Source organism: Pelodiscus sinensis, chromosome 3 (genome assembly GCF_049634645.1).
Source record: "Pelodiscus sinensis isolate JC-2024 chromosome 3, ASM4963464v1, whole genome shotgun sequence".
NCBI lineage: Eukaryota > Metazoa > Chordata > Testudines > Trionychidae > Pelodiscus > Pelodiscus sinensis.
In genome coordinates this window covers 130049565-130070383 of record NC_134713.1, presented here as the reverse complement: position 1 = coordinate 130070383, position 20819 = coordinate 130049565, and the positions used below count along the sequence as shown (strand labels likewise).

Below are 20819 nucleotides of genomic sequence, written 5' to 3'. Positions count from 1 at the left end.
AGCATATGTTTGGTTCCACTCCTCCCATACTCAGATACACCTATGCACCCGGTCAGAACAATACTCGGAGAAACCCATGGCCCACATTATGCTAATTTGTGGGCAGATGCTATAAGGTTTTGTTTTAGGCATGGCCCCTTAATTGTCTCTTACAATTATCTTAAGTGTTCATTTTCACTTCTTGCAATGTAGCTTGAACACATCCCACAATAAGGTTCCACCCTGCTCAGTCATACTATTAAAATCACATGCAACCGAATACAGTACTAGAAGGTTAATATGAACAGATAAGATAGGAGCATGCAAAATAATGAATAGTATGGGGGCCTTAGATAGGGAATATCTGTTCACCCTTTCTCATAGCACAAGAAAAAAAGGACAGTTGGTTAAAATGAATGATGTGCCTGATGTGATGAGTGTTCAAAAGTTCTCTGCTAAATCATATGAACACCTAGGCTCTGTAGGAGCTGTAACCTTTCCATTTTGTCTCTATTCAGCGGCCTCACTTCTCTTTTATGCCCATAAGTATGTTAGAAATGTAGAGAAAGGGCATTGGCCACACGTATGAAGCCAACACTGTCAGAAAACACTTGACTATCTCCCAAAACATTCAATTCCATTACCAAAATAGGGTAATGCCAGCTTTAATTACATGAGCCAGTTGAGTTGAATCATTTGACTTTCGAATACCTTTTTCTTTTGTTTGCGGCACATATTAAATTGTTTCCATATGTGTGCCATATTTAACAAATATCTCACAGGACTCTTGTCACTTTAAATTACCATTCAGCTAGAAGAAACACTATACTTTGGGTTTTTTTTATTTTGTTTGTTTTGAGTATTCTTCCTCATTGTCTGTCTCCCCCCATCTCCTCCCCACGTGACTCAACATTCTCCAATATCCCAGTGACTCTTTACAGTGGCTGACAAGCCGATGAGTAGAAGAAACATGCTTCCAGTCATACACAACTGTAGGGTTCCCAATAGCTGCATGATGGGGTGCAGGATGAAAGTACGGCTAGATAGACAAGGTCGTTTAGTAGGAGGTGTTTAAGGGATGAGTGCGGGTAGATTATGGTCTTTTAATATCCTTCATTCATGCCCTGTGGAAAGATTTTGGATATCTTCAAGCTGTGGCAATAGATCCTGGTTTGGATGGTTTATCAGAGGCCAGTCCTTTTATGTATTATCATATGAAGTTTCTCTTTCTTTGGGATGGGCAGGAGTGTAGGAACACATTTTCCTTTTTAGGCCAGCCTGAGAAGTCTTTTAAAAATATGGCATTTAAACCACCAGTGATTTGAGTCACCTCTGACAGAAACAAGAAACCAGGAATGGGATAAGAGGAAAGATTTCCTGATGGATCAGTACCTAGTTCAATGATAGGAAACAAAAGGGTAGGAAAAAATGGTCAATTTTTACACGGGGGAAAACTAAATAAGTGTTCCCTCGAGCATCTGTGTTGGGACCTGTGCTGTTCAACATATTCATAAATAATCTGGTAGAGGGGGTGAACGGTGTGGTAGCAAAATTTTCAGGTGATACAAAATTACTCAAAATATTTAAGTCAAAGCTGGGTGTCAAAAGGGGAGATGAAATTCAATGTTGATGTATGCAAAGTAATGCACACAGGGAAAAAATTAACTATACAAAGTACTGGGATCAGCTGTTAGCATTTGTGAAAAATCTTGGAATCATTGTGGATAGTTCTTAGAAAACATCTGTCCAGTGTATGAAAGCACTCAGGAAAGCTAACAGTGTTAGGAACCATTGGGAATGGAAGAGATAATAAAACAGAAAATATCATAATACCAGCATATAAATCCATGGTAAGCCTACAATTTGAACACTGCATGAAGTTGTTTGCCCCATCTGAAAAAATAAAAAGATATTAGACTTGGCAAAAGTACAGAGGAGGGCACTACAAATTATTAGGGCAATGGAACAGCTTCCATACTATGATAGATTAAAAATACTGGGAATGTCCAACTTAGAAAACCCATGACTAAGGAGGAATATGAGAGAGGTCTATAAAATTGTGATTAGGGTAGAAAAAATGAATGTGTGTCATGTACCCCTACAACTAAAACAAAAACTAGGGGCACCTGATGAAATTAATAGATGATAGGTTTAAAACAAACAAAAAGGAGGTACAGGGTATCCCTGCTATAAGTTGCCCCGGTATACATCCGTTCCGCACTAAAATAGTTGACACTTGTAGGAACTGATGCATTATACGGCCTCCCATTCCCTGCTCTTAAGTCATGCAAACTCCTCCCTCCCACCCCAAAAAAACCCCAATTTGTGCAAATGGAAGTCAGTGATGGGAAAAAATATTATGTTTTTTGGAACACATCTTGGACTTATAGAGAGGATGGTCTGTATCTCACTCAAGGTATAGTCAACCCACGGAACTCATTGACATGAGACTTTTGTGAAAGCCAAAACAATAACTAGGTTAAAAAAAGATTTAGATAAATTCATGGTGGTAGGTGCATCAACAGCTACTAGCCAAGATGGTCAGGAATGCACCCCCATGTTCTGGTTGTCCCTAAACCTCCATCTGCCAGAAACTAAGAGAGGATGATGGGATGGATCACTTAAAATTATCCTTTTTTCTTCACTCCCTCTGAAGGACCCGCCATTGGCCACTGTCAGATGACTGGATACAGGACTAGAGGGATTGGACTGACCATATTTGCTATAGTCTCAGGGCACTAGTTTAGCTGGATCAGGAGTTTTGAAAGAAAAAAGAGATGTCAACTGGGGTGCAGCTGGAAAGAACTCCAAGCATTTTGAAGCTTCAGTTCTATTTTCTTTTTTCATTTGCATGAGTTTGTCCTGTTTGGAGAGAGGGAGTGAATCCACTCCCTGGACTCTTTAAGAATCTTGCTTAATACACTTGCATAAGGAAAATAATCAGGGAGCTGGCTAGTTATTCACAGTTCCTGGAAAGAGCTACATTGGCCCAGTTCCTGTGTCCACACATGTTGCCTTTATTGGCCAGCAAATCACACATCATAAAGCTGGTTTGGCTCCTATATTGTGAGCCTATCTAGTCCTCTTTAGTGAGGTTTCTTGGAATCCCAAATGTTCCCACAGGTCCTTGTGAGAGAGGAGGAGGATAAACTCTGTTTCCAAATGGAGTTGTGCTCATTAGTGTCTGTCCTTCTAGCTAAGTATCCTTCATTTCAAATATGGCGAAGGCAAACGGGACTGCTTCCTGCCTTCCAAAGAGAGAAGCTAGAGGAGGAGCACTTTGCTGCCCCGAGAAAATATATAGAGGAGAGGAGTTGGCCACCCCTTGACAAATCTTTAATGGTAAAAGAACAGGGCACATTGTGGTTGGTGAGGGTGGCTGGCTGGAGCCAGGTTCAAATATGGAAGTTGCCAGGACTGTCCCTCTTCTCTAACTGGGAAAACAGCATGGTAGGATAGAGGACAAGGAAGTATTAGCAACGCATGTGTCTTTCTCGCTCCTGCCTGTGAGGCCAAGAGGTTGTTCGTTTTTCCTTACAACAATATGGTAGAGGAAAGGATGTGAGGGGCATGTGTATTTTTTCCTTAAATCTGAAGTCAGGCATGGGAGGGTCTGGGGAGGTTTCTAAACAGAATATCTGCTGTGAATCAGAGAAAGATGAGAACAAACCCCTAGCTTTATTCACAAAGTTATAATATATGCACAAAAATGAGTAAAATAAAGCCAAATACATCTGAAGTGAACATTACACTAAAGCATCATCTCTGGCAAATTCACTTAAGAAGATTCTTAACACTCAGTCAGCCAAAGAAGCATCCAGGTTACCAGTCAATGCATACAAAGTATCAGTCTGCAATGTAGCCACAGTCGACGTGCAGAACAGCCCTGACCCATCATAGCACTCTACGCTGGTGTTCTACAAGATGCTCATGCAAAAAAAGGGGAGTCAATTAGTGAAGGAAAAATACAATCAATCCTCTCTTGAAGAATAATCCCTGCAAAAATTCTCTGCAAACACTGAGCAGCCCACTGAGGGAACATGGCCTGGAATTCAGAGAGGACCTTCTCCAAAAAACGCAGATTGGATTTTGGTCTGAACAGCAAAAGCTAGCACTCTTTTCCAGCTTGACCAACTGGGAACAAGGAGGTGAGACTGCCTGGTCAGCCAAGCTCGAGTAAAAGCAGAAAACAAGCTCCTGGAGGCAAGGGGGAAAAAAGGTTTAAGAACAGATCTTCCCAGAGCCATGAACTGGCAAATGCCTGGCCCAGTCACACACTTTGCAGAAAGCTGCCAGGCATTAGAAATACTATTGTAGACTGGAAACAAACCTAGACTCTGATCAACCAGATGCCAAAAAATGCAAACTTTCATCCCTCCCAGGACGATGGAGAGAGAAGGCAAGTATAGCAGCCTCTAAACAGAAAAAAGGCGAAAGGGGGCCGCTTTGCTGAATAAGTCAATGAGTCTTTGGTCCCCTTCATCTAATGGCAGGGCCAGCAGAAGTAGGGTGTGATCAGTGGTAACTTAAAAACCTGTTATTGTGTGTCTGACTCTAGTCCAAAAGGCCTGGGGCAGGGTGCAGAAATAGCAGCTTCTGCCATAACACTGAGGACATGAAGTTCTTGGCAATCAAAGCCCATCCCCAAAAAGAGACTCCAGGAAGAAGCAGAGCATCCAGGCACTGCTGTTGTTCACCATCGGATAACCCCAATGCATAACTGCTACTGCCAGCACCTCACAAGCTTCAGGCAAATACAGAGAACAGCTGCTTTCTAGATCTCAGTAGGATCAGCCATTGGATGACCATGCATAAATGTTGATAAATGCAAAATAACAGACATTGAAAAATATACTCCCAACTATATGTATATATGCTAGGGTCTAAAATAGCGGTTACCACTCAAGAAAGAAATCTTGGAGTTAGCGTGGATTGTTCCCAGAAAATGTCCACTCAATGTGCAGCTGCAGTCAAGAAAGTGAACAGAATGTTGGGAATCATTCGGAAATGGATACATGATAACACAGAAAATATCATATTGCCTCTAAAGCCATAGTACACCTCCATCTAAAGTATTGTGTGCATATCAGAAAGATATATTGGAATTTGAAAAGATACAGTAAAGTTCAAGATAAATGACTGGGGAATGGAACCGCTTCTGTGTGAAGAGAGATTAATAAGACTGGGACTTTTCAGCTTGAAAATTAAAAAAAGACTAAGGGAGGATAGGATGAAGTCTATAAAATCATGACTGGTGTGGAGAAAGTAAGGAAGAAAGCATTATTTACTCTTCATAACACCCAAACTAAATGAAATTAATATTCCGTGGTTCCGAAACAAACAAAAGGAAGTACTACTTCACACAAGCAAAGTCAATCTATGGAACTTTTTGTCAGAGGATATTGTGAAGGTCAAGACAACCACGGGGTTCAAAAAAGAGTTCATGGAGGATGGCTCCGTCAAAGGCTATTAGTTACGATGGACAGGGTTGCAAAACCATACTATGAAGAGTCCCTAGTCTCTGTTTGCCAGAAGCTTGGAATGGGCAACTGGGGATGGATCACTTGATGATTACCAGTTCTGTTCATTCCCTTTGGCATTGGCTACTGTCAGAAGACAGGTTACTGGACTAGATGGACCTTTGGTCTGACCCAGCATGGCCGTTAGGTTCTGATCTGGCAACTAGGCAAAAAAGCTGTGTCTGTCCGACTTTTTTCTCCAACCTGAAAAAGAAACTTGTGGGAATGTTAGTTTCATGCAGCTGGGCCTCCACCAAGGCTCCTTGTGCATTCTCTTCCAAAAAGCATCACAGGAGCTGGTACTTCTTAGTTATAGTTTGGTGAATCAGTGCTGGGTTTCCTACACCAAGGCTGCCAGGAAGGTCCAAAGTGTCTCATTCCAGGGCACTCTTAGGGTACGTCTAGACTACAGGGTTTTGTTGACAGAAGTTTTGTCGACAGATACTGTCGACAAAACTTCTGTCGACATAGAGCGTCTAGACTACATTCAGTTCTGTCGACAAAGCAAGCTGCTTTGTTGACAAAACCCTGTAGTCTAGACACAATCCTACATGCAATACCACCTTCTGTCGACAGAACTCTGTCGACAAAAGGCGTTATGCCTCATAAAATGAGGTTTACCAGCGTCGACAAAACTGCTGAGTTCTGTCGACGTTATGTTGACAGAACTCAGCGGTAGTGTAGACGCAGGTATAGTTTTGTCGACAAAACTCTGTAGTCTAGACACACCCTTAGTCCGATACAAGGATTGTGTGGCAGCCTGGGTATACTGCTGGCAGAACAGTTGGCTGTGGACTTTCCTGACATCTCACTAATGTCTCAAATTGGGGCTTGTGCTGCCACCAGTGCTCCCCAAACACAGCAAGCAGCTGGGTGAAATTCAAGTCGTCTAATAATTTGGCATTAAAGTGCCAGTGGGAATCCCAGGCAGGGAGCCACATTAAAAATGACCAGACAAGGGAGTGGGGGCATAGACCAAACAAACTGGCTTTCCTGGTATAAAAACGATCCAGTGCAACCCCCCAGACCTGTGGGGGGTTTGACCTTTAGTCAAGAGTACTGCCCAGCAGTGAGCTGACACAACCTCCAGACATCTACTAGGACAAAAGTCTTCAGGAGATAATACAATTCCATGGCTCATTGAGGGTGTGGCTCTTCACGGTTCCTGCCTAAAACCTAATAAACAATTAAACCAAAATAATCTTGCAGGACAATAATAGTATCATGCTCCCAGCCAAACATAGCATGGGCAAGCATTTTACTATTATTAAATCTTCCTCACAGAGAGGATCTGTGTCCTTTATACTCCAGAGAAAGACCCTGTTACAGGGTTGGACTCACTGCCATAGCTCCTCTCATTGGTTAGTCCAGGAATTAGCTCTGTTCATTGAGTGTGCGGCCTCCTGGTCGGTATCTCACCCATCATCGCTCCACTCTTTTGTCTCTAGGCCTTGGTCCGTGGCATCTGCTTCAGGACACTGCCCTCCGGCAGTGCCCACTACTTCATCCTCTTCCCTTCTGGGGGGTATCAGCTGTCCTCAGTCCATACACCCACTTGAATGGCCATCTGCAACCCCCAAGTCTAGGCCCTGACCTGAGGGGCAGTCTGCAATCTGAGATGGCTAAGCTCCAGTGTGGCAAGGTTCAGTGCTAGGGGGGAGAGGGGAGAGGGGAGGATCAGGCCCACTCACTGCTCTGGATCCTGACCCAGTGACCCTCTGGCAGCAGCCACCCCACTACACTCCCCCACTAATGATACTAGAGCCATGATTCAAAAAGATTCCCCACCCCATTCCTTCAATCAGTTCCCCTGGTTATCAGGGTCTGAATGTGTCTCTTTCATGAGGACGACATCAGTCTTCATTTGTGAATTTCAAAAAAGTTGTGCCCTTTTACGAATGTCTTGACAGTCATTAATGTTTAGCAACAGCACCACAGAACCTAAAGGACAGAGTCACACAGCAGAGAGAAACTACAGAAAGTGAAAGCTGTTTGAACAACGTAAGGTTGGTATATCTTGAACAATCCCAGCATGCTTCCCACCTGGCTCAACAACCCTGGGATGGAAAAGTATCCTGCCATCAACTGAGGTGTCCCTCAAGACAAGGACAGCTGAGTGCTGTAAATTGGGGAAATACAGCTCAACCTCAACTCCCCACTTGCCTTGTGTGGTATCCAACAAATCTCTAATCTTGCTGTACCCACCTTTTATATCAGACTGACTGGCTGGGACATCAGCAGCCAGTCAGGAGTCAGAGGCTATTGTCATCCTCCTCAGCTCCCTCAAACTCCAGCAGCTCAAACCAACATTGAGCCAAACTGCGACATTCGAATCATCCCCGAAGGGATGCGATTCCATGAGAGCAGTTGGCCTATCCATTTTCCTAAGAAGGGTAGGCAGAGCAGCTCCAAGCTGGGACCTAGGATCTATCATTACAGCATGCAGAATCTGTGGAACTTCACATTTGGGTTCTTGAAGCCCAATAGGATCCTCCTAATAACGGAAATGACCTTCTCGTAACAGGAAAGATTGGACTCTACTATCTCATTGTGAAAGAAGGGGGGGACAACTTGAAAAAAAAACACCTTCCTTTCATGCAGAAGTAACCAAGGGAGAAACTTCAACAAAAGACTCCTTGCCCCCGAGCCTCTCTTATGCCAAATGATTAAAAAACTGCTCCTGGGTCAGGAAAAATCACTACACATTTCCTCATTTGAGAGAGAGATTTTATATTAGCACAGTCAACCTTACTTACACTTAGCAACACATCCTGTGCAGTGCAGGAGAGAAGCACACACCAAGCCCTATGCTTGCAGGTCAAATTGGCCACCTGAGGTGGAATCCATAGATAAATTCTCTCTCCCACACCCTTCAAAGAAAAGGGGGAGGGAAACCAACAACCTCCCTAAAGCAAAGGACACCAAGTAACAACAAAAATAAAGACTAATCAGAAACTCAGCTAGTGCACAAAGCACCTACTAAACAAAGCCTCACTCACAGAAACGGTTTCCTTTATTCGACTACAGTCCCTTGTTCAGTTTTAGAAGGAAGTTTCCCTTTCTGTGGTTCTTTTCTATTGTCACATGACAGGGGAGCATGCCCTCTTTTAGCTACTAACTGAGGCCACCATGATTCAGGCTGCTGTTAAGATCAAAAGAAAAGTGCTGGAATGAGCAGAATACAAACCCCGTTCTTTTGTTTCTCATTTGAACAAATGGTGATGGAGTGGGCCCCATAGCCTGCCTAATTGTCTCTACATTCATACTGAAATTTCAGTCGGACATAGTATTCTTTTGCATGTCCTGTCCCAAACTATTATGCAGTGTTCTTGTCTGATGTTAAACAGTTGCTGCATTCTACCCAGAGGTGGCTGTATTTCAGTGGTGGTTGAATTATTAGGCCAGTCTCTGGGTAAAGAGGACAGGGCTTAGATGGAGACTTGTGGCTTTGGGGAGCAATGGAAGACAGGGACAGGACTCAGGAAGGAGCAGAGACAAAAAGAAGGGGACAGGGCAGGTGAATCATCAAGGAGAGCAGGCAGGGCTGGATTAACTCTTACATGGGCCAGGGCTATCAGACTTTGTGGAGTTCCCTAGGATCTGGGGTGGGGCCAAAAATAAAGGGTTCAGAATGGGATTCCATGCTGGAGCAGAAGGTTGCGGTGTGAGAGTGGCTGAGTGGTAGGGGTATAGGCTCTAAGATGGGGTTGGGGATGAGGGATTTGGGGTGCAGCAGTACAGGGCTTCAGGCTGGGACCCAGGGGTTTGGAGTGTGGAAGGGGCTCAGCCTGGCCTGCTGACAGGGAGGCGGGATCCACAGACTCTTTTAAATTGCTCTGGCAAGGGTGGCAGCTATAGCCTCCATGCCTTTGGGGAGGCTAGCCACTGGCTCCATTCCTTTTCCCTGGCCCTCTCACTGAGGCCAGAGGCTGGAGACGCCTGGTCCTCCCCCCTAAAGGCAGAGCCACAGCCCCCACCCTTAGAGAGGAGGTGGAAGAAAGTGAGATGATGGGAGTAATTGGGGATCGGCGGGGACAGTGGGTAAGGGATGGGGAGTTTGGGCTGCCTCAGTTTACCCAGGAGATGTTAATGATTTAGAAAGAAAAGAATTATTTTGGAGTGTTGTAGATATCTGAAAGCAGTGAACAGTTTTTTTTTTAATATACTGTGTGACTTTACTAATTAATACATGGTACACTACAAACTGGAAGAACTTTAGCTTGTATCCTCTTTATTTGTTGGGCCTTTCAATGAGAGTTGGATTCCAGACCAGTGATTTCCATGAAATTCTAGAATTTGCTTGGGAAGAGGTATTTGAAACCATTAGGCTATTGTTCTGGCTTTTCAGCATGCCACTTGATGTTTTATTTCCCTTTGTATTTTCACTGTTGTCACTTGTTAGGTTTTGGTTATGAGAGCCTGGCTCTTTCCAGTTGACTCATAGGTTTGTTTAGCTCCTTAAAGCTGAGCTATATCCACAGATAATTTGCATGCAAGAGGGACAGTTTTCTGAACTGTAAAAGTCCTTAGCTAGGGCCCTGGGCTGCAGCCCCTTTTGTAATCAGGCTTTGGGAGGTGTGAGGGAGCTAGTGGGCCAGGGCTGCACGTGGGTCCAGGTCAGAGGAGTGACAAACACGCAGCAACTAGGAAACAAACAGGCCTGGGCCTGCACATCTCTAGGGTGGAGAGGAGCAGCTGAGCCCAGGGATTAGATGAGAGTTCAGGTCACTGTTTGGGGGCAGATAAACCCATGATGAGGGTTTCAATGGGAGACTGGGGGAGGAAGCATTGAGGCAAGGGCAAGGGGATTCCCAAGTCTTTCAGTACTGTACCTCTCATAGGGGTTTCTAAGTTACAAGCTGTGAAAATACTGTTTACAGAGTGGGGTATTAGAATGTAGGTATGTTGTATACCGACTGGTGGTGGGTTGGAAGGTATGGCAATGGCATAGTGTGTACAGGGAGTATTAGAAGGTATTCTGTACTGTACTGAATATACTGAGGTATCGAAAGGTATCAGGCATGGAATAATATATAGTTGCACTTGGAAAGCTAGGGGTAATTTATCTGATGTAAATCCACTGACACCTATGGTAAAATTGGCCTAGTAGACGTCATTCCATTTCTCTACTGCTGCAAAAATATCTAATAGTTTCCATTGTTCCGGAAATACTCAGCATCATACAATTATTTTTTTGTTCCTGCATACTAGTGTGATCAAAACTAAATTGAAAAAAGAAAATGCAAGTTTAAGTCCGAAAGCATGAAGTGGCAAGTAATTTACAGTTAGTTCCCTCTTCCCCCTCCAACCACAGTTTGCTACTACACCTAGTTCTGATTCCTGCCCTGCAGTATTCTCTGATGTTCCGGTTGGGAGCCCTTGTGCAGCTTTTGTGAGCCTGACTGCATGACTCTTGCTGTCTCAGACCTGCCCTCTCTCTTCAGAGGTAAGTTTTGCTTCTGTTTGTGTAAGATAAAAAGACACTTCCTGAAAAATTGCCTGAGACCTGTTAACTCCTTTAACTTTTGCCTAAGTTGTTGGGCCAGTGGATTCTCTCCATAGTCCCTCAGCCCTTGACATGCAGGATTAAAATCTGATAAACTCCTCGGAGTCTGGTGGATCCATGAATCATGTGATTTAGGTGGGTATATGGGAGAGCAGCAGGAAAAAGAGCTAGGGATGGGGGAGAGGGTATTTGGGAGAAGTGAGGCAGAGAGGACGGGGTGCTAGGGTGTAGGGATGGAGTGCTGGGGGAGCACATGGAGCTGGCCAGAGGAGATGGGTGTGGGGAGTGAGTGAGGGTTGTAGTGGGAGCTACTGGAGCAGTGAGCATGTGGGGAAGGCAGCAGGAGCCATGGCACAAACATTCATGTTCTCCCAGGGCACCATTTTCTCTAACGCCGGCTTTGAATGGGAGGGAGGTGGTGCCGGGTTGTTGGTGGTAGGCATGGGAGTAGGGGAAGCGAGCTGGAATTTATTTCTAAACTTTCAGACTTTTATAACAAAATCAACTGGTGTCTGATTAAAAATCGTTCTCACATGACAAACTTTTTCAGTCAGTCAGTGTTGTGTGTGTGTGTGTGTGCGTGCACGTGTGTGGCATTTACAAATGTATTCATTAGGCCTTGGAATTTTACTATGCTTTTTACTAGTTTTCCTGAAAAGTCGGTTCAAGGACAGTCTGTTTAAAGCTGATTTGATTTAATAACATTCTCATTATTAGCTTTGCCCAATGGCAAACAGATAACTAAGTTTGGAAGTTTCTTATGCAAAGAAAGCTAACGCACCAATGCCAGGTACATCAGTGGTACTGTGGAGGGTTAGGGTTGTGTTGGGGTTATATTTATTCACGAGATTGATTCCGGCACTTTATTCTGAGGTAGCAGTGAGCATACTCCAAAGAAGCAAGTGACAGGATGCATAAGAATGTCTGTGAGTGCTCTTTTTGTTAAGGTTCTCAAGTGTCAGAACCAGAAACACAGCAGATGGAGACTTTTGTATTACATAGCATCACAAAATGTGAGAGTAAAAGTAGCACTAGAAACTCAAACTCCTTTCTCGTTAGGACCCGCCTTGAATCTTGCTACATACTAGGGATGAGAATGGGTAACCAATTAACTGGTTACCCACTACCGGAGAGCAGCCCCCTGCTGGCAGAGGGCTGCTCCAGGCTCCCTTTCCTTGCTGCCACTTCCGTCCTGCATAGGCTGGGAGCTGGAAGCTCTCCCACTCTACCCCACTGCTGCTTTCGGCCCCACAAAAGGCTGCTGACTCCCAGCCTGCACGGGGGTCAGAAGCAGCACCTGCCTGAGGTGTGAGGGTCACTCCAGCCTGGCAGCGGCAGCCCCCCCGCCCATCCCCATTTAATCAATTAACCGGTTAAATGTAACGTTTAACTAGTTAACTAATTAAACTGGATTTTATATCCCTGCTTCGTATCATCATTACCTTTCAATTGTGCACCCTCACTATCAGCAGTTACCAGGTGCCACTGCTACAACCCTCACTCCCACAACTTCTTTTTGGGTCAGGACCCCTACAATTACAACACCATGACATTTCAGATTCAAATAGCTGAAATTACGAAACCTATTATTTTTCAAAGTCCCATGACCATGAAATTGGCCAAAATGGACCGTGAATTTGGTAGTGCCCTATACGTAGGTATAAAACCACATACCTAAACAACGTAGTTATACATTGCAAAAACTGTGTATAGACCAGGCCAAAGGAATAAACACAGTATCATTTATCCTCATCAGGCTAAACCCTATCACATCTGACACTTCTAAATAATTGCTTTGCAAAGGAATAAAACTCCTGTGATTCCAAAATACTCAATTAGCCTTATGACTAAAACTGCAATTAAAAAAAACCATGAATATGTGAGTAATATAAGCATTATGACTGAGCAAATAGAACAGACAGCATTTCAGCTTTAGAAAGCAACAAGCCAGATAATGAAAAAAAAAATATTTACCAAATCAAAGAACTTTTAAATCTTTAAATTCCCCACATGCCTTCTAGGATTACGAAAACCTATGGAAGGTCATTTATAGTTATGAAAGAAAAGATCAAATAAGCACTTAAGCAGACATAAATAAAACAGACAGGTTAAAAGGTATTAAAATGAACTGGGGCTAAGGGGAAGCTAGCCAAAGTGCAAAGAAATCCACCAGCATATCAGTTGGGGGGACAACAGGACAGAGTAGTGTTTTTCAACCAGTGGTATGAGTACCTTTAGGGGTACTCAAGAGAAGTCTGGAAGATAAGACACCACAACTGAAATTTGGAGAGAACTGAATTTTTGTTTTAAGTTTTCCAGTGCTTTATTATTTTTGTACTTTTTACACCCAAACATTTCATCGTCCGCCCGGCTATGACTAAGTTTTTTAAGCAAATGTGTGGCAATGGTAGAAAAAAAAATTACATGTCTGAAAACTGTAGGTACTGGGGGTACTTATAATTTTTTTTGAAAAAGGGGTACTTTATAAAAAAAAAGGTTGAGAAACACTGAGATAGAGCACCACTAGGTACACAGCCATATTAAGTCACAGGCTATTTTACCATAAACAGTATTTAAGTCAGCTCAGAGAGCAAAAGAGATTGCTAAGAACTAAGATTGCTATAGGAGATTCAAGGCATTTTTTTCATTGCCAGGCAAGACATAAAGAAAAAAATATATATGAAGCATCAATAAACAAGATGAATGAGAACTGACGGAGGGGCTATGACAAAGAATCTTATCAAAGCAGCCCGCCAGGCTGAAAAGGTTTGCTCCAACTCATCATTAATGTTCTCTCTAATTTTTTCCATCCATGTGTGGAATAATTTTTGTTATGTGTACTGAGGCATGCGTGGATAAACATATGCTGTGGGCGCTGTGCCAATCAGCTGGATGGCACCTGAATCTCTCCTGGGTGACTGCCAAAGCATACTGCACATCATTTTCTGGGTAAAACAAAAACAAACTCCCAACCATCCATTATGGGCGATGAGTGGTGGAAAACAGTATCATTCATCCATCAGGATGGGGCAGTAATCTCTGCTCAGTTTGTGGATCAACTCTCCCCAGACTACCTTTAGAGGCAAGTATGGTAGGATCTGCAAGAGAAGTTGTTGCATTTAAAATGGGGAGAGTCCAGCACACTCGCTGTTGTGTAACGAGGGGAAGAAAGAAGAGAAAGGAAGATAATTTGAAACAGTCACATGCAAGAGGAAATACATCTGTTTTTGAAGTAACAAGGAAACACAAGTGTGAGCTGGGGCACAGAGATGAGCAGTGGCCACTGGCTGGATATGCTGCGGGTGTAATTGTTCCAGATGCTGACGGCCAGGCTGCTGGAAATGCGACTTTGGCTCTAGGCTCATCCATGACGAAGATAGCTAATAAATAAAATAATAATAAAGAACCAGATACATTTCTGTATTTGACAGTCTTACAGGGGTGCAGCACCATTGCAATAGCAATGACATGTCACAATGACACACAACAGTGACAGTGGTAGCCAATGGTAAATGAAATCCCAAATGTAGTTTTTTTCCCCTTAATATCGCTATTTAAAAATAATCTCAAAACTTCTATTTCCTGGATTTGTTTTTCTGGCATTTGCCAGAAAAAAACCCAATGTTCATTTAAAAAAATTAGTATACCCGACAGAGACAAATGATATACACACTGGATTGTGAACGAGGAAGACTATCCAACATGGTATGATCAATAAAGAGTAACCACAGAAATCAAGTGCTGCAGAGAAGGCCCTTTTAAAAACAGCATTTCCCCACTGTTAGCAAACAGGTGTATACCAGGAACTCTATTTTTCCCCCATTTCACATGCTATGGTGTGCTAAATTTGCGTAAATGACTTATAATGACAACTAATGCATCTTACTTAATTCAACAGCCTCAGTCAAGTATGTGTCATAGTTTTAATTAAGGATACATCTGTTATCATGGATGCATTCTGTTCTGCCTAATTTTCACAGGCAACTGTGCCAACATGTTTACAGGAAATGTTACATCTTCCTACACTGAGAGGGCTCAAAACAACCTATTCCTCTGTTTCAGCTATGCTCTTGTTTAAACAGATGGTCAGACTCAAGAAACAAGACTGTCAGTTTTCTCAGAAGATCGGACTCAGAATTGAACCCCAAAGTGCACAATTGGTGGGTGCAAAAAAATCCTATCCTACCAGCCACCTTGCACCATCCTCAGAAAAGAAGAGCAGCCACAAAATTCCAGCAGGAAGTCGGAGTCATTTCAGTTGCTCTGATGAAATAAATTAAGTCTCAGGTTATCTGAAGAAGTGGGCTGTGCCCACGAAAGCTCATGATACCCTCTACATATTTTGTTAGTCTATAAAGTGCTACCAGATCTTTTGTTGTTTTTTAAGGGAAAAGGTGGTTTGGCATCCTGCAGTTTCTGTGTAAATGGCATGATTTGATGCAGATTATAAATGGCCCCTTTACTTCAATGAAACAAAAATTGGAAGACTAGCCCAGACTCTACAATGAAACAGAGCTAACACGGGGAATGAGGACGTTGTCCTGACAGTTGAAGATTTCACCATTTTATCCCTTAGGTAATTAGGCTCTATGGGCTTTTAATTTTTACTAGTAAGGGGGGGGGGGGCTAAGTCAAGAAACTCAATGTGTTTGAATTTGAATGCCAAACATTGACCACAATCACCACCTTCATGTATTCTTAACACTGCAGGCCCTTCAAGAAAAGGAGGAAGAGGATCCAAGGTGTAGAGTTAGTACAGGAAGAATTTTCTTACAAATACAGGAGAACTTGGGTTGGAAGCCTGACTGGAAAAGAAAGGAGAGTTGAGCACAGGGTTGTAAATCCACAGCCCGAGGAAGGAAAGCAGCAACCCAGCGAGTGGCTGTAGCTGCAATGTTTGTGGGCTCGATGAGAAACAATCGCTGAGTGGAGAGGGGGGTGGGTGGAGGCAGGGGGGTGGCTGGTGTGATTTGTTTGGTGATCAGAGCCAATAGAAAGCTCAGACTTGGCTGAGATTCCCCACGCAGTGACTGAGAAGAGTCAGTGCTGAGCCTCCAGTGTTCCTTTCACAGCCGCACCAAAGCTCGCCTGAGATCCTGCAAAGCGAGGCTCGCTCTCTCCCGTCGCAGCTCGCTTCAGCTGAGCTCTTATGGGCATCTGCAGCAACCTGGTCGAGGCAGAACTGAAAGCAGCAGTGGGAGACCACACTTAATCACCCCCATTGGATATATAGCAACCTCCAGGACGCAGGGAATTGAAGAAAACCCTTCAGCTGGTTGCAGGTATGGAGCTCATTCTAGCTTAACTGCAGCAGAAGAGTGTTTGATGTTAGTAGCTGCACTTTTATAAGGCATTGCTGTTTATTTTGCAGGAATTCACCCCCCTCCCCTTAAGCTTCTGTCATTCCCGACTGCTGTTTAAGGGAGGGGGCACCTTACTTCATCCTGCAGATATTGAGGAAACAATACTTATTCCTGTATGAAATATGCCCAGTGCCAGGAGAATCGCCGTACTCAATGGGGTGATCAGGTTATCACTCCCCCCCCCCCCATTTTAAAGTGATTCTCTGTGTGTCAAAGTTCTCGTGCAAACGGAACGTGGTTTAGCACGTTCCATTAGAAATGCTCCCCAATGCAAAGCAAAGGAGCAGCCTTCCCATTGTAAAGTAATAGCTGGATGTGTTCACAATATTGTGCTCGTCTGGCCTTAATGTGGGCAGCTCTCATGAGGCATGTGGCTAAATTAGTAGGAGCAAGCTATCAGGAGTCTGTAGATCTAGGTTTTGTTTTGAACAGCATTCTAAGATAAGTGACTGGCTAAAAACATAAAAATCCTTTGAGCTTAAGTATCATACAGGAAAATCCCTAACTGGAACCTGCCTCTCTTTGTACCTTTTTTTTCTTTGCTTTGGGTTAATTATGGTTTGTGATTATGAAACCCCATGAGGGATCAGCTCAAAGAACAAATAAGTATTTTAATAGTCATGAGTTAGAAATATATAAAAAAATATGCACCCCCCCCAAATGAGGATTATACTAATACAAACCCATGTCTGTCTCGCAGTGAGATCCTGCTTGACTGTCTGATAAAGCAACGGAGATATTTGCATTTCCATGAGACTTACAAAATTGGAGTCACAGGTCTTAGAAAAGAAATTGCAATGCCATTTGGCTGAGCGATTCCTATTTTTAGAACAGGTTTGTGGACGTGGTTATATAACTTTATTTCTGGTGGATTTTAGAGGACAAAATTAACCGCTCATCTCTTGAAAACGAAAGGTTGAAGGGGAGGGGAGGACAAACAAAACAACAAGCAGGAGTTAAAAGTCCTGTTGCACACAGTTGTATGAACTTCAGTTTAACTGTGCAAATAGCAGTGGAAAGAGTTGTTTCTATAATGAAAACTTAGATTAGGAAGCTAAACAGTCCTGTTGAATAACAAGCAACAGGTGCAAGAACAAGCAGAATTCACTCACTGAGCCCTAATTAGCACTCTGCATATCAAACTACTTCAAGGCGACTGCATTCAAAGCCACTACGAAATCAACATCATTCAGGCTTATTCACTTCCCACCAATACACACAGGGGATATATACAATTTCCCTGCAGGGAATTTATTTTCATCCTAATTCCTAAAGCCAGGAAGCAAGGACCATCCAACATATTTGCTAAGGTTGGCTGCTGCTATTACTGATATCTTTTTATGATATACTTTAAGGTTAACAATAAAATTATATTTCCTAGCACTTTAAGCATTAACATTACAGAAAGAGGAAATAACTATTTTTGTTGCAAACATTAGTTAGATTACACTGTTCAATTAACAGAAGCAAGTTTCAGTGGCCAGCATAGCAGGCTGAGATGCAGGGCATCTGGGTCCTATTTGTCACAGAGCTTGGGGAAAGGGGCTTAACTGCTTCATGCCTCAGTTTCTCCCAGGGAATAATGCATCTCTTCTATGTCTTGCATCCCGGGGAAGAAGACAGGGGTGATCCTGAGTGAAGTAGCACAGGTTTGTTTTTGCAGTGCATGAAGAGAAGATCACTGAGGATGCTAAATGTCCTCAGAGTATCCGAACCCAATATGCTGTGAGTGTTCTCTATATGCTAGAACGGATGGCTTTGGGTGTAAAGACAGGGACAATGTATCAGTGACTTGTATATCTGCTGGCCAACTCCCCCCCCCCCCCCCTTCCCCTATTGAGTTTGGTGGAGGAATATGGTGGATTCTCCTGCCCCCTCTAAACCTCATAGATTGCTATAGTAACCTCTTTTTACAAAGAGTCACTTGGGCTTGCACAGGGAAGGGGATTTCTCTGCTAATTACAGTTAAGCACTATGATATGTTCAGAGAGGAGGTGCAATGGAAGTTTTTTCAAATATTATGTGGAGGAGTTAAATCCGATCACAATGAAGATGCAGAAAGTGAAAATCCATTAACCTGCAATGCAGGATATAGTCCTCTGTATTCCAGACTGTTAACATTCAGTCCCCTCAGGTGCTCTGAGTCACTCTTCCATACCTCTTTAAGATCTAATTAATTTGCAGTAATGTTGATTACTTTAGAAGGGATTTACATTATTTTGCTTCCACTGCATTAGATGGGGGAGAAATTTGATTGAAAACATGTATCTATGTCCACGGAGCATCCCGAGCAATATTGACAAATGATGATCAAAGCTAAATCTAGATTCCAAGGGTAGAATTCATGAAGATGTAAATCCACTAGAACCAATAAACTCCATTAGGGAGACTCTCCTGCTGTGGATTTGAAAGCTACTTGCAAACACCTCCATAGATTGATACCTCTGGTGCTTCAGTTAAGGAATCTACAAGAAACTCCACACCAAATCCTGTAGATGGATGTGTGACTGAATGTGGGGAGCTTGGTGGATCAGGAACCCACTGTCTTCCTCCAAAATAGCACAAAAGGATCACACATGGTACCATTTCCTTCCTTTATTATGGTTACACATTTTGGAGAGTCAGTGTAGAACAGATGAGCATTGAACTCTAGGAATTTGCTTCAGACTCTAGACTCCCATCCCAAAGAGCATAGCTACCCCCAGGTTTTTGATCCATTACACACACAGCCTCTTATGGAAATTTTTTTGCCAGGTGCCTACAATTGCCCTCTTCATAACTCGTGTCCCATTTTTGCATAGATCTGTATCTCCCCTGTGCTAAAAGGGGAGAATTTGACCTTAAATACTCTGTTGTAAGACATTTGACTTTAGATCTGTCAACAGGTCAATCTACTAGATGATTAGGATATAAAATCCCATTTAATTGGTTAAGCGGTTAAACATATTGGTTAATCAATTTAAAGTGGGGGTGGGGGAGTCACTCCAGCTTGGCTGGATTGGTCCTCCTGCCTGCCTTTGGGCTGGAGCAGCCCTCTGCTCCCCCTACCCCCCACCAGCAGGGCCCGCTCCAGCCTTGTCAGAGTGACCCCTGCCTGTATCAGGCCCAGGCCCGCTGCTGACAGAGGCTGCTCCGACAAGGATGCTAAAGCAGCCTCTGTCCCTTGGCAGGCAGGGAGCTGTTCCAGCTCAAAATTCACATCTCCACTAAATAACAAGCAATACAATAAGAACTTAACTGTGATGTCCTGTTTTTGTTAGGGCTGTGTGAAAATGGAATTTGGGCCCATGAGTGGAAGACTGATTAAATAGTTGTGATGGTTTTTTTTTTTCTTTGTTTGTTGCTTGTCGTCCTTCATCAATAGGCAGTGGTAGAAGTTCCACTGCTTCTGAATTGTAGTCCTTTCCTGTCCTTTGTGCAGGATGATCCTTTTTAAGAGTCAATCAGATTTTTTTTTTCCTGCACACCAATTTTTTGAGATTTTAATGAAAAATCTAAACCAGCAAATGTCTAAACTCCCAAACACTTCAATTTGAAAATGATGGAGATTTTTTGATAGAATACACTGTGGTGCCTAATGGAAGTGTAGTTTGGATGCCTCATGACCCCCTTTCTACTATATATATATATATATATATATATATATATATATATATATAAAAAAAGATCCCTGGCTGGACTATGTCATCCATGTTGCACCATGGCCTCGCCTCCCTTCTTCAGTGAGCTGCTGCAGTGCATTGTGGGGGTTCCTGCCTGTAGCACCTCAGGGGAGCTATAGTCTGGTTGCAGAGCCTGGATCTGAGTGGAGATTTGGGATCATGAGCCCCTGCCTCCCCTCCCCCCCCCCCAATTTTTTTTTTAAAGAAAAACTCAAAGATTTTTAAAGAAAATTGACCATCCCTATTATTAGGGGACTGAAACCATTTAAATCCAGCAGCAGAGGACAGCAGTTAGAGATGCAAAAAAAGTGGATATCGGCTGTCCATCAAAGTATCTGTATTTTACATGTCAGGGATGTAACATCCAGTTTAATTGGATAACCAGTTAAATGTAGTGTTTAACAGGTTAACTGATTAAAGCGGGGAGGGGAACTCAAGCCTGGTTGAAGTGGCCCCCCCACCTGCTGTGGCCTGACTGGAGTGCCCTCCATCACCATAGGCGGGGCTGCTCTAGCCAGGCTGGAGCAGTCCCTATCTGTGGCAGGCCCTGTGGGGCTGGAGCAGGCGGCTGCTCATAGCAGGCGGGAAAGTGCTCTAGCCCCTACTGGTTAACCAGAACCGGACGGGTGAGGCTTACAGGTTAGCCTTTCACATCCCTAAGAAATTCTATGCATATACTCTCCCTTCTGCTATATATTACGTGGAAGTCATACATGCAAAACTGTGATATTAATGCAGTGCCTCAATCTTTAGTGCCTCTTAGTTGCCCTAAGAATGCCAGAATGACTGT

At 43.3% G+C, this 20819-nt stretch overlaps 1 protein-coding gene across 5 annotated transcripts in view; it reads left to right on the top strand.

Moving 5' to 3' along the window:
* The window catches only part of GREM2 (gremlin 2, DAN family BMP antagonist), a 75961-nt gene that overhangs the window by 18819 nt on the left and 36323 nt on the right, over nucleotides 1-20819 (top strand). Inside the window, exons 2-3 of one of the 5 annotated variants that reach the window (XM_075924823.1) lie at nucleotides 10850-10944; nucleotides 16077-16286. The gene's annotated coding sequence lies outside the window, so the exon portion shown is untranslated. Of the gene's footprint in view, nucleotides 1-10826; nucleotides 10945-15565; nucleotides 15581-15975; nucleotides 16287-20819 lie in introns of those variants that run through there. The other 4 variants (XM_075924824.1, XM_075924825.1, XM_006117428.4 and 1 more) reach the window with 4 other exon arrangements.